The sequence below is a fragment of the Callospermophilus lateralis genome, chromosome 4 (assembly GCF_048772815.1).
Source record: "Callospermophilus lateralis isolate mCalLat2 chromosome 4, mCalLat2.hap1, whole genome shotgun sequence".
NCBI classification, from domain to species: Eukaryota; Metazoa; Chordata; class Mammalia; order Rodentia; family Sciuridae; genus Callospermophilus; species Callospermophilus lateralis.
The window spans coordinates 76,535,073-76,547,900 of NC_135308.1; positions in this window are offsets into that span (position 1 = coordinate 76,535,073).

Below are 12,828 nucleotides of genomic sequence, written 5' to 3' on the forward strand. Positions count from 1 at the left end.
ATTTTAAACACATTTTCCCCCATTATGTTTGCTGAAGGTTTTTGCAGAGTACTCCATTGTCAAACACTCAGATATCTTCAAAGAATAGACCTGTGAATTTAGACTGCTGAGTTGTTAATCCTTCAACAACTTTCATGTTGTAACAGTGTATCAAGATAAGATTTCCAAGAAGTTTCAGTTCTGAAGCAAATCTACTTCATTTAAGAAGAATACTTGAGGGCTAGGGTTGTGGCTCAGTGGCAGAGCACTTGCCTAGTATGTGTGAAAGACTAGGTTCAATTCTCAGCTATTTCATACAAATAAATAAAACATACAGGTCCATTGACAACTAAACAATATTAATTTTTTTTAAAGAATAATACTTGATGCAATATCAAGCAGGAAGAATGAATTAGGATTGAGTGAATTGAGGAGGAAAATTAAATTATGGTTACTTATTTAGAACATGGTATTATTTTAAATGTATTTTTATGAATATGGTAAAAGTTATTTTCCTATTTTTTTTACACTACCTAATACCCAGCCTTGTCGATTTTACTTTCATAGACAAAATTAAACATTAAAAAATGGCACATTATTATTTGTACCAGGGATTGAACCCATAGTGCTTAATCACTGAACCACATTCCCAGCCCTTTTAAATTTTTTTTATTTTGAGACAAGTTCTCAATAAATTGCTTATGATATCACTAAGTTGCTGAGGCTGGCTTTGAATTTGTGATCCTCCTGCCACAGCCTCCCAAGCAGTTGTGATTACAGGTGTGTGCCACTGTGCCTGGCTATAATGGCATATAATTTTTGATGGCTTCATTTTAATTCTGAAAAAATAAATGTTTTTACTATGTGTCATTACCTTCCATGACAATGTAATTATTTACATTATTCATTAAGAATTGGTTTTCTTTACATTTGAGTATACTTGGACACATTGATCTAATTATATAAATAAATACCAACAGTGTTAATATTTGTAAATAATTCTGATTTAATCCAGCACAAAAAGCTCATTATTAAGAAATATATTGGGGAATGATGCTTACAAAGTTCTCTTTTGGAATGTGGTACTTGACTTATGGGATCCAGGTTTCTCAAGTGTAAAGAAGATTGTTTCCCTGAAAACTAAAGACCTTGGCAATGTTGGAGTCTTCCACATAAAAGTAATTCATTTATCTTTGTAGTCAACAGGGGGTGAAATAACATGTTATAGATGTTCCTAAAAGTCCAAGTCAAGATGTTGTGTCTCCTGGCCAAAAGTTAATTGTGTGGCCTTACTATTTGTTTGATACTTGTTTTAGTTGCTTTTTCATTGCTGTGACTAAAAAGACTTCACAAGAACAATAGGAGTAGGAAAAAAATTAATTTTGGGGCTCACTGTTTCAGAGGTTTCAATCCATAGACAGCTGGCTCTATTTCTTGGGGCCTGAGTTGAGGCAGAACATCATGGCAGAAATGTGTGATAGAGGAAAGCAGCTAGAAACATGGCAACAGGAAGCAGAGAGAAAGTTCTCAAGGACAAATCTGCCCTAAAAGCATGAACACCCCTAATGGCCCTCCTCCTGCAGTCACACCCTACAAGCCAGTTGTTATTACCTAGTTAATCCCTATCAGGGGATTAATGCACCAATTAGGTCAAGACTCTCATATCTCAATCATTTCACCTCTAAACTTTCTCACATTTTCTCACACCTGAGCTTTTGGGGGACACCTAGTATTAAAACCATAACATTGTTCCTGAAAGTCTAAGTCTATATTCTGTTTTGTCTCCTAGACAAATTTTATTGTGTAGCCTTAATATTTACTTGATATTGAAGGCTCATAAGGACTGCATGGCTATTGAATCCACTTTATATACCTATGAAAATAATCCAAACCTCGTGAGAACTATCAGTTCAATTTTTCTTATCATGAACAATCTTTACTGAAGGGAAACGCTATAAGAATACACTAAGTTCTTCTTACTATTTACTATAAAGAAATGTTCTAGACTTACTGAAGTTCTTGTTCATTTTTTTTTGTCTGATACTATTGTAAATAATCTCTGTCTGGCAGAGCATATAACCCAAGATTTTATGCTTCTTTTATATTAACCACTTTATATACCTACCTCATCATTCTTATGCAAATATTTTTTCAGTTGCCTGTGAATAACCTAGCTTTTTGAATGCCATTGGAATTTGTAATGCATCTTAGTGGTTATTTCATTATTTAATAGATTAAATGAAATTTTTGACATATTGTTCTCTTTATATTTGCCTAAGAATCATTTTTAAAAGAATCTTTTAAAGTGTTATACTCTTACAAATAATTTGTCAAAATAGGAAAGTACCATAGTTAATAATACCCATCTATTGTATTCATATGAATCACAAAATATTTTAGAGAAAAAGTGTTCTTAATTTACACAATATGGCAAAGACTTTGTCTTTTGTTTTTAATCTTTTCCTTTTTTGATGCTTGACTCTAAAAAATATTTCTAATTTAACATTCAGCTTCTCTTCCGAAGGTGGCAGCATTTTTGGTCCAAGGGTTATTCAAGTGTTTTGCTGATGAAAGTCCTTTATGTGGTTAACTTATTAACAGGCTTTGAGTAACCAAAGATTGTTTACTGGACATGGCAGATTTTCATCCTGTCAGATTAAGTACACATTACATCTTGGTACAGATTTTTTCAGGCAAAAATTTGTTCAGTAACAACTTGAATCTACACAAAACCTTTGCTTCAGTACCTTGATTATGGTTTGTTTTAACATTCTCATTCTCATGCCTAAATTTTATAAGAAAAGCATCTAAGAGCATTAAATGAAAACATAAGATATCTCTTAGACTCATGCTAAATAACAGCATCTCCTTTATTAAAAATCATTAAGAAGAAAGGTCTTCAATAATACTTTTATTTTGTATTAAAAACTAATCAAACATTCCTATGGAGAGGTAATAGATATCAGACCTTTAACCCACACATATATTGCTGTTCAGAAATACTAATGATTCAGAATTTATATTTTTTTGTTATGAGTCATCTTATACTTTTCTTATTATTACATGAGAAAAAAAGACAATAAAATTCTTTCTGGAGAATTTTAACAATGAAAGACTCATATTTTCTTTTTTGAGATAAACTCAAAGCATGGCAGAAAACTAGGGAAAAAAAGTCAACCTAATATTTTAGATTTTTATTTGTTTGATTTAAGTATTGGAACAAGATATTTTCATCATTAAATTGTATAGCTAAGCTGGAGGTATCCTGCTACCTGACCTAAAAACACACTATAAAGCTATGGTAAACAAAACAATATGGTAGTGGCATAAAAACAGAAATATACATCAGTGGAAAAGAATAGGAAAAACAGAAATAAATCCATACATTTAGAGCCAATTTATTTTCAGCGAAGATGCCAAGAACATACAATGGAGAAAAGACAGTCTCTTCAAGAAATGGCGCTAAAGAAACTGAATATCCACATGAAGAACAATGAAACTAGTCATCATCTCTCACCCATGTACAAAATCCAATTCAAAATGGATTGAAGACTTAAATGGAAGACCCCAAAAAATAATACTAGAGGGAAAGTTCTCATGACAGTCATGTGAGAAAGAATTTTTTAAATAAGATCTCCAAAACAAAGGAAATATAGACAAATTATTATATTAAACTAAAACCTTCTGCACAGCAAAGGAAACAACCAACAAAACAAATAGACAATTTATAGAATGGGAGAAAATGTGCACTAACTATGAATCTGACAAGGAGTTAATACACAGAAATATATAAGAAACTCAAACTACTCATTGAAATAGAAGTAGTTTGATTAAAATATGAGAATAACACCTGAATATACATCTATTAAAAGAATATATATATACAAATAGTCAACAAGAATCTTTTAAAAAGTTCAGAAAAAATATTGGGTGCTTGATGCCATGGTGCATGCTATAATCCCAGCAACTTGGGATGCAGAGGCAGGAGGATTGCAAGTTTAAAGGCAGTCTCAGCAATTTATTGAAACCCTGAGCAACTTAGCAATATTCTGTTTCAAAACAAAAAATGAAAAAAAGGGCTGGGGATTTGGATTAATATTTAAACACCCCTGTATTCAATCCTAGCTACAAAAATAAATAATAATAATCATCAAGGAAATGCAAATCAAAGCCACAATGAAATTGTATTGAAAAAGTTGAACGTCTAATTTATAGCTGGAATATCTATTATTGAAAAGACACAGAATAATAAATCCTAAAATGGTTGTGTAGAAAGGAGAAATCTTACACACTATTGGTAGGAATGTAAATTACTGTAGTCGTTATGGAAAAGAGTGTAGGAATTTCTCAAAAACTTAAAAAGTGCAACAAATGAATCATTCAGCAATTTCACAATTGAGTATATATTCAAAGAAATGAAATCATTATGTTGAAGAAGTATCTGCCTGTGCATGTTTATTGCAGCACAATTCATAGTAGCCAAGAAATGGGGTCAAACTAAGTGTTCATTAATTGATGAATGAAAAAAGAAAATGTGTTATAAGTAGACAGTGGAACACTATTCAGCTATTAAAAGGTAAAATCCTGTGGCAACATAGATGAACCTGTGCTAAGTGAGATGAGTTGGTAACAAAAAAGTAAACACTGCGTGATCTCACTCACACATAGAATCTTTAAAAGTTGATCTGAAAATTAGAGTAGAATAATGGTTATGTGACCAGAGGCTGAAGAAGGCAGGGGGAGCTGAGAAATTGGTCAACAGGTGAAAAGATACAGATAAGAGGAATAAATTCAATTATTTCTTGTGGAGTGAGATAATTGTGTTTAATAATATTGTACTGAATATTTCCAAACAACAAAGAAGAGGGGATTTTTGAATAATATTACCACAAAAAATAATAAATGTATAAGGTGGTGCTATGCTAAATACCCTTCTTTGAACATTACACCAAGCATACTAGTATCAAAATATCAGAATGTACCCTATAAATATGTATAATTATGTGCACATTTTTTAATGTGCCAGTTAAAAACAAAAGGAAAAAATTAAGTTGTATGGAAATATATAAAAAGAAAGGCAACATGAAAGGGAGAAATAAGAAAGCAAAGAGTGAAATAGAGAAGGGAGGGCTGGGGATGTGGCTCAAGCGGTAGTGCGCTCGCCTGGCATGTGTGCGGCCTGGGTTTGATCCTCAGCACCACCTACAAACAAAAAAATGTTGTGTCTGCCGATAACTAAAAAAAATAAATATTAAAAAAAATTTCTCTCTTTTAAAAAAAGTATGTTAAAAAAAAAGAGAGAAGGAAGGAAAGCAGGAAATAATTGATTTATTATGCAAATGCAAGGATTGAACCAAGGCTCACTTAACTTTCAGCTGCTTTCAGTTTTATTTTGAGATAGGATCTCCTAAGATTGCCTACGAGCACTCTGAAAGTGCTGTCCTCCAATTCTCCTGTCTCAATTGACCAGAGTTTCTTCTGAGTTATACATGAAAATAACATTTGCACAGATTCCACAAGGGATCTGGGCTCCCTCCTTAGGCTAGATAAACTCTGTGTGCCTTGGGCTGTCTTTTTTGGGAGAACTTTACCTAGAGTTCTAGGTAACCTCCCAGGACTGGGATGGATCTGAGTGTTGGAGCCTTTCCTTGGGACGGGTGATGCCCAGGTTGGATTCCCAGCACTGTAATACAAATGAGTGAAGGAATAAATGAGCGAATGATAATGCAAGAAACACAATAAGGCAAACCAAAAACATTTGTGAGATGCTAGTAACCTATATATATTTTTTTGTAGCTGAAAGATTTTCTATTGGTAGTGTCAGGAAAAAAAAAGCCAACACCCAAATTTGTTCAAGATAGTCCAAGTCCAATTTTTGAAGAGAAATATGAACAAATTAGAAGATAATTTAGACCTTTCAAAAGTAAAGGCAGATAGGTTCCTGTGGCACCTGTGATTCCAGGAGCCCAAAATGGGAGATCATGGGAGTACAGGTGTTTCTGCTCAGCAAAGGGGAAACAGAGAAGGGATCCTGCAGGGGAAAAAGAAGGGCTGAGAGAGATGGAAATCATGGAAGAAACAGAAATGAAAAGTCAATTTTCTCTCCTTCATGCTATCTTCCTTCCAAGAAGGACGGTATCACGGAAGAGAGAAATATGGAAAAGAGGGAGTGGAAGACAGAAGAAAGGAAAACAAAAAATTACTTTTTCCAAATCTGAGGATTGAATCCAGATGCATGCTATTTGTGACCTCAGCTTCCTTTTTTGGACGGAGTGTGTGTGTGTGTGTGTGTGTGTGTGTGTGTGTGTGTGATGTGATATAGGGTCTCAAGAGCTATCCCAGGATCACTTTTAGCAAGCCATCTTTCTAAAGCCCTGCCTTAGCCTCCATGGTCAACTTCTTTCTCTCCTCTTCCCAGGAAAGTTGGTAAGCCTAAAAGATTTAACATCCTCCAGCCACAATCTTACTTAAGCCCAGAAAGATGATTCCTGGTCAGGCCTGCATTGGACAGTTTTAGTCCGTGGCCAGCGCAGACTATATCAAGGTTTGGCTACGTGGGAAAATCCTAAGGGAGTTTAAATTAAAGACACAGACTCCAATTACCTTTAAACCAGCTCCAGGATGGCTCCTCAAACCCCAAGCTTCAAGCTACCCAAGAAGTAGCGAGGTTTACTTGCAGAGGCTAGAGAGAGAGAGAGTGATTGCGCCAGGGAGAGGACTTTTATTGGGGAACAAAACATTCTGGGGAAAATCCCATCCAATGAGGTTAAGGGGGCAATGTTCCAAGGTCAGGTGAGATAACTGGATCTTTGAGGGCTGTGGTCAGGCATGCCTCTACACAGACAAGCCCTCAGACCCAAGAAGGGTGAGTAAAGCTCTAACACAAAGAGAAAGTGTCTGAGCGCCTCTCACCCAGCCAGGGAGGTAACTCAAATCACGTGCAGAGATGGCCTCCCACAGACAGTGGCCTCTTTGGGAAGAGAAGAAGCTATGATTGGAGCTCAGGAAATACTAGGACATACCTGAAAGGTCTGATTAAGACTGCTTCTGGCTCCCAGGAGACTGGAAAGTGTGTTTGAAATGAATAAACAGACTTGGTAAGAATAAAGACTCCCTTGTTTGGGGAGTTTGCAGCCGGGCCTGAAGCCCATCCCAGGCTATAATGCTCTGTAGTTGGGTCCCACAGGAGTGAGGTTGGGTGTGGGGTCCAGGCTGAGGATAAGAATTAAATGCAGCCAGGTAGATTTTCTCTTCATGGTTTAACACCCTTCAACCTGTCCTTCAGCACCCCATCCCCAGCAGCATCGCCAGCGTCAGAGAACACTGTCCCCATCAATGGGACAGGGACAAAAGAGGGACTGGAATCCTCTTTTCTTGCTTGAAGATGGTGCAGGGTGGTGGGGAAGTTTGGGTTGGGATTGTGCTTAGGATTCTGGCTGTGCTGCTCACCAGCATGTGGCCCAGGGCAGCCTCTTCACTGCTCAGAGCTTGTTTCCATACCAATTTTAGGCTATAAAAACATCCTGGTACAAGGACTGATGTGACACTCAGGTGCAATATTCAAAATGCTTACTTGTTTCAGGGAAAATTCATGTCCTGACAAAGAAGGCCTTAGATCTTTCCATTCTTGTCCAGTGAACGTACTCCAAGAACAGAGCAGATCCAGCCAGCTAGCCCTAGAGAGAGGAAAGAAGTCTGCCCTCAGAGGTCAACCACAATGAGGTCAGCCCTTACTCAAATCAGGAACATGGAGATGAAATTGTATGGTGAGCCATGAGTGTTAGAGTTGAGATTATGGTTTGGGTCAGGACTGAGCAAATATGTGATCTGAATTTTGGTCAGTTATTGGGTACAAGATAGGTCAGCAGGGTTTGTGGGTTATATTAAACAGAATTGCATAGTTTGTGGTCTTAGGAGGTAAAGCATGGTGTTAGTGTTTTATGGTTATAGATAGGTAATAGAGGTCAGAATCAGGGTCAGACCAAGGTTTCCTCAGAGCTCAGTGACTCTGAGATACTTTCCACCACATTTTGTTGTCCTTGACCATCTCCTCTTATGCCCTGCTCTGTAACCCTCCTCTACCATGTCTCACAGGGCCTCTGTGCACCCTCCATTGCCTCCTTTCACAGACACTCTGTAGCCCTTGGCATCCTCCTTTCATCCTTACTGTGCTGCTCTCCACCTGCTTCTTACTTGTCTCCCTAAGTAGCCCACCACCACCTTCTCGTTTTCACCTGGGTAGCCCTCAAGCACCTCCTTTCACAGAATTCTGTGAAGCCTCTATCATCTCTTCTCAATTCTTCCTGTACACCCTCCCATTACCTCTTCTCAAGGGCTCATGAATAGTGCTTGGCCATCATCTCTCATGGCCTCTTTGTTGCACTCCACCATCTTTTCTCGTCCCCTCCTCTGTAGTTAACCACCAACATGTCTCAACTCTGGTGTCTTCCTCCACCAACTGCTCCCATTTTCTGCATATCTCTTCACTTCTCTCCTGAACTTTAGGGTGGTCTTCCACCACCTTCTTCATCAGCTCCCTGTTTAGCCCTTCACCACCTACCCTCACAGTCCCCTAAGTAGCTCTTTACCATCTCCTCTCTTCTCCACTGTGCAGTCCTCCAGGATCTCCTCTCATGGTCTCCTACGTAGTCCTCCACCATCAACTGTCATCTTCTCTGTAGCCACCTTCTTTCATCTGTGCACCCCTCTACCACCTCCTTTCATGGTCCCTCTGTATCCCTCCACCACCTCACGTGACCTGTGTAGCCTTCACTTTCTCTTGTTAGCTCCTCCTGCATACCTCCCCCTGACCTGCTCTTATCTCCTCTTGTGTAGCCCTACTTCCTTTCACAGTCTCTTGTGTCTACTTCCACAACCTTCTCTTCCCCCATTCTGTATGACTCTCTACCAATTCCTGATCCCTTATGAAGACCTCCATCACTTCCTCTCATCTGTGTACAACCCCATCACCTCCTCTCATATCTTCCTGTGTAGCCCTTCACTTCCTCCTCTCATGGCCTCTGTTTAGCCCTCCAGCACCTCTTTCATATCTTTCTGTGTGGCCCTGCACCCCTCTTCTACCTATTCCTGGTCATCCTTCCATCATCTCCTTTCATGCCCTCCTCTGAAGCCCTCCATAATCTCCACTTACAATCTCCTGTGTAGTACTCCACCACCTCCTCTTATACCTACTTCTCCTCTCATGATCTCTGTTTAGCCCTCCAGTACCTATTCTCATATCTTCCTGTGTTGCCCTCCATGATATCTTGTCATCACCTCCTACATAGCCCTCCAACACTTCCTCTATCTCATCCTGGTTAACCTTCCACTGTATCGTCTTGTAGTAGGAACAAACGAGGCAAGGCACCGAAGATAGCAGGAAACTGTTTTATTTGGCTGCAGCCAGGTTCAGAGGGTACAGCCTTTGCTGTAATCAATCAATCCCCTGAACCCCAAGTTCAGAGAGTTTCAGGGTTTTATGCCCAGCATGTAATGGGAGGGGCTCAGAAGTTCACAGTCTGCAGAAGTTCACATAAAAGCAGCTTTTTCTTTCACTGATCTGGGCAAGTTAACTCTTCAAGGACAACACCTGAGAAGGGCAGAGCTTCTTCTCCTCTTTTTTCCTTCCCCCTGCCAGCAGTTACCATGGAGCCCACTTGTAACTTATCTTAAAAATGTAGACATCTCTGTGAAGCCCAGCTCAAGGCCAGAGGCCTTGTTTGCACATTTCTTCAAAGTACTATACTGGATACGTTTGTGAAAAACTAGTAAGGGGGTGCCCAGCACCTGGAGTGCTGGTATCTTCCTGGCCAGTGGCCAAGTAAACAGGGCGACATGAAAATAGGAAGTTTATCTACATTGGACTCTTTCACAGAGACTCTTTTGCTGATAGTCCCCAAATCAGCCATGGTGAAGAGGGCTTTTCTGTGGAGAAAGTGGGTGCCACTTCACTCTCACAGCTCCTGTGAATTCTTCTACTGCACCACCTTCTCTCAAATCCTCCACTACCTGTTCTTATGACCATCAGGGTAGTTCTCTACCACTTCCTTACATACTTTGTGCATCTCTCCACCTGCTCCTCTTATCTTCTCTACCATCTCCTTCCAGATATTTTGTGTCACATTCTACCACCTCCTTTCATGTACCATGTATAGTCTTTACCTCCTCCTTTTGTCTCCTCCTGTGTTATTCTGTGTATCCTTCTACCACCTCTCCTTTATGGCTTCACTCTCACTCTCACTCCCAAGGTAGCCCCTTATCATCTTCTCTCATGCCAAACCTGTTCATCATGTGGAATATCAGCTGGCCTCAACCTGGCTGATAGTTTCTGAGACTCTCACCTGTTCCATAAGTTAGGACTCCTGATATTTTCTAATAACTTGTGCAAGCAATTGACTTTTTCAATATGTCCTTTGAATTTTGTAAGCCTAAGTTAATGAGGTTCTTCAGCAATCTTTTATTTTTTTAATTTGTGTTCTGAGTATGTTCAAAAGGCCAAGGCACTTACTTTTGTGGGGTGATTATTAGCACTTTACCCAGATAACATAAAGTCTACTTTTGCAACTCTACATTTTTCTTCAAATATTAAAAAAATTTTCACCTACTTTCTACATTGCTGGGATATTGGCCACCACATTGTGGTGGAAAGTATCTCAGGAGTATAGCTTATTCTGGAATCCCATTCTTGTGATTATGCAATGTCCACCTGCTTTTATTTTTTTGTGGACTCACTGTGTTAATCAACTTTGCATTGCTCTGACAAAAATACCTTACAAGATCAACTTGGAGGAGGAAAATTTACTTGGGCTCTTGCTTTCAGAGGTTCAGTTCATGATCAGATGATTCCATAGCTCTGGGCCTCGGGTGAGGCAGAACATCATGGTGGAGGAGTGTGGCAAAAGGAAACTTTTCAGTTCATGACATCTTTGAAGCAGAGAAAGCTGGGTGTCAGGGACAAAATATATACCTTGTATGGTCACATCCCCAGTGACCTACTGCCTCCAGCCACACCTTACCTGCCTATAGATTCCACTGTTAATTTACTTAAGTAAATTATCCACACATTAAATTATAGTTCTCATTGTCTATTTGGCTTCTGAATATTTTGGCATTGTCTCCCCCACATGAGTTTTTGAGGAATACCATATATCAAAACCATAACATTCTACCCCTGGCCCCCCAAATTCTCATGCCTATCTCACAATGCAAAATATATTTAGTCCATTTGCAAAAGTACTCATAGTCTTAACATTTCTAGCATTGTCCAAAATCTCATCTGAAATTCAAGGTAAATTCTTAGCTATGAGCCCCTGTAAAGTCAAAAGCAAGTTACAAATAACCAATGTATAATTACATAAAGTAATTATTTCCATTCTAAAAAGGAGATATAGAGGCATAGAAAGAAGGTATGGGATCAAAACAAGTTCAAAATCCAGCTGGGCAAGCAAGACCTATAGCTCCATATCCAACATCTGGGGCACATAACATCGTGATGTTCTCTCCAAAGAGCTTGTGTAGCTCCACCCCTGTGGCCTTGCTGGTTGCAGACCATGTGACCACTCCCTTGGCTTGTCTCTTCTCAATTCGTGCAGCTTACTTTGACAGATGTTCCATCTTACTGGCATCTCGGTCTTTGGGATCTCCACTGCAGCTTCAGCTTCCTTCTCACATCTTCATTCATTGCTCTCTCAGGGGCTGTTTTCAGGGATTCCAACTCTGCTAGACTTTTCTTGGCCTCCCAGGCCTTCCTTTGCAATGTTGGTGGAACTTCCCTGACCCATATCTCCAGCAACCTCCATTTCTGAAGAATCAATACCTCATAATTGATGCCAACATCTGCTGCCATCTTGAGCAGTAGCCAAGCCTTGGGGCCCACAGATATAGTGGTGTATACAGCTCTGAGTACCTGGGTGGCTGAGAACTGTGAAATAACCTTCTAGCTCCACTCTGTGCAAGGAGGGTGCCCCCATGATCTCTTCCTAAAGAAATGTTTTTACTTGTTCTTTTTTAGATACACATGAAAGTAGAGTGTATTCTGACATATTATTCATATAAGGGGTATAGCTTATTCTGGAATCCCATTCTTGTGATTATGCAAAGTTTCACTGGTCATATATTCATTTGTACATGAACATAAGAAACTTACGTGTGATTCTTTCTACTCTCTTTCCTATTTTGATCCCCCCTCCTTTCCCACAGAATTTAAGGAGACTCTCACTCCCAAGGTTGACAAGTGCATTCATATTCATACCGCCCCCCAGGTGGGCCCCACTTGATGGTGCCTCCTCCTGTTTCTGAGATGTACTGTGGGGAGTGGAGAATGGACTGAGGGTGTTCAACAGTGGGCATAGTCTGAATCCACTGTGTGGTGGAGACACATTCAGATTCTGAATGTCCACACAATGTTCTCCAAACCCTGCCAGGCATCTCGCCCAAGTCTGGCATGAGATGGATTTCAGCATCTAGACAGTACTGGTGAAACACCTTTTGGGCACATTTCCTGAGCATTAGCCTGTGTGTCACAAAAAAGCAGGTAGATAAAACTTGGGTACCCCTTCTGGGTGAGCTGAGAAATGTGTGGACTTTTCAATTTGTCAGTTGAACCAAGACCACCCCTTGGTCTATCTTTAGATAGAAAAGTGTGCCATGAAATACTTCCATTCCTGACTATCCAACTGCAACTTTGACAAGAGAATTAAAAATGGAGTCAGAGCATTGTTGTGTCTTAGAGGAATTTGGGTGAGATATAGGAAATTTGTGCCTGAAGTCCAAGTCCATACCTTAGGAATAAGAATCTTAAATCATAATTTCTTCTGCATGGATTTAAAAAAAAAATCAAAGGACAGCCTT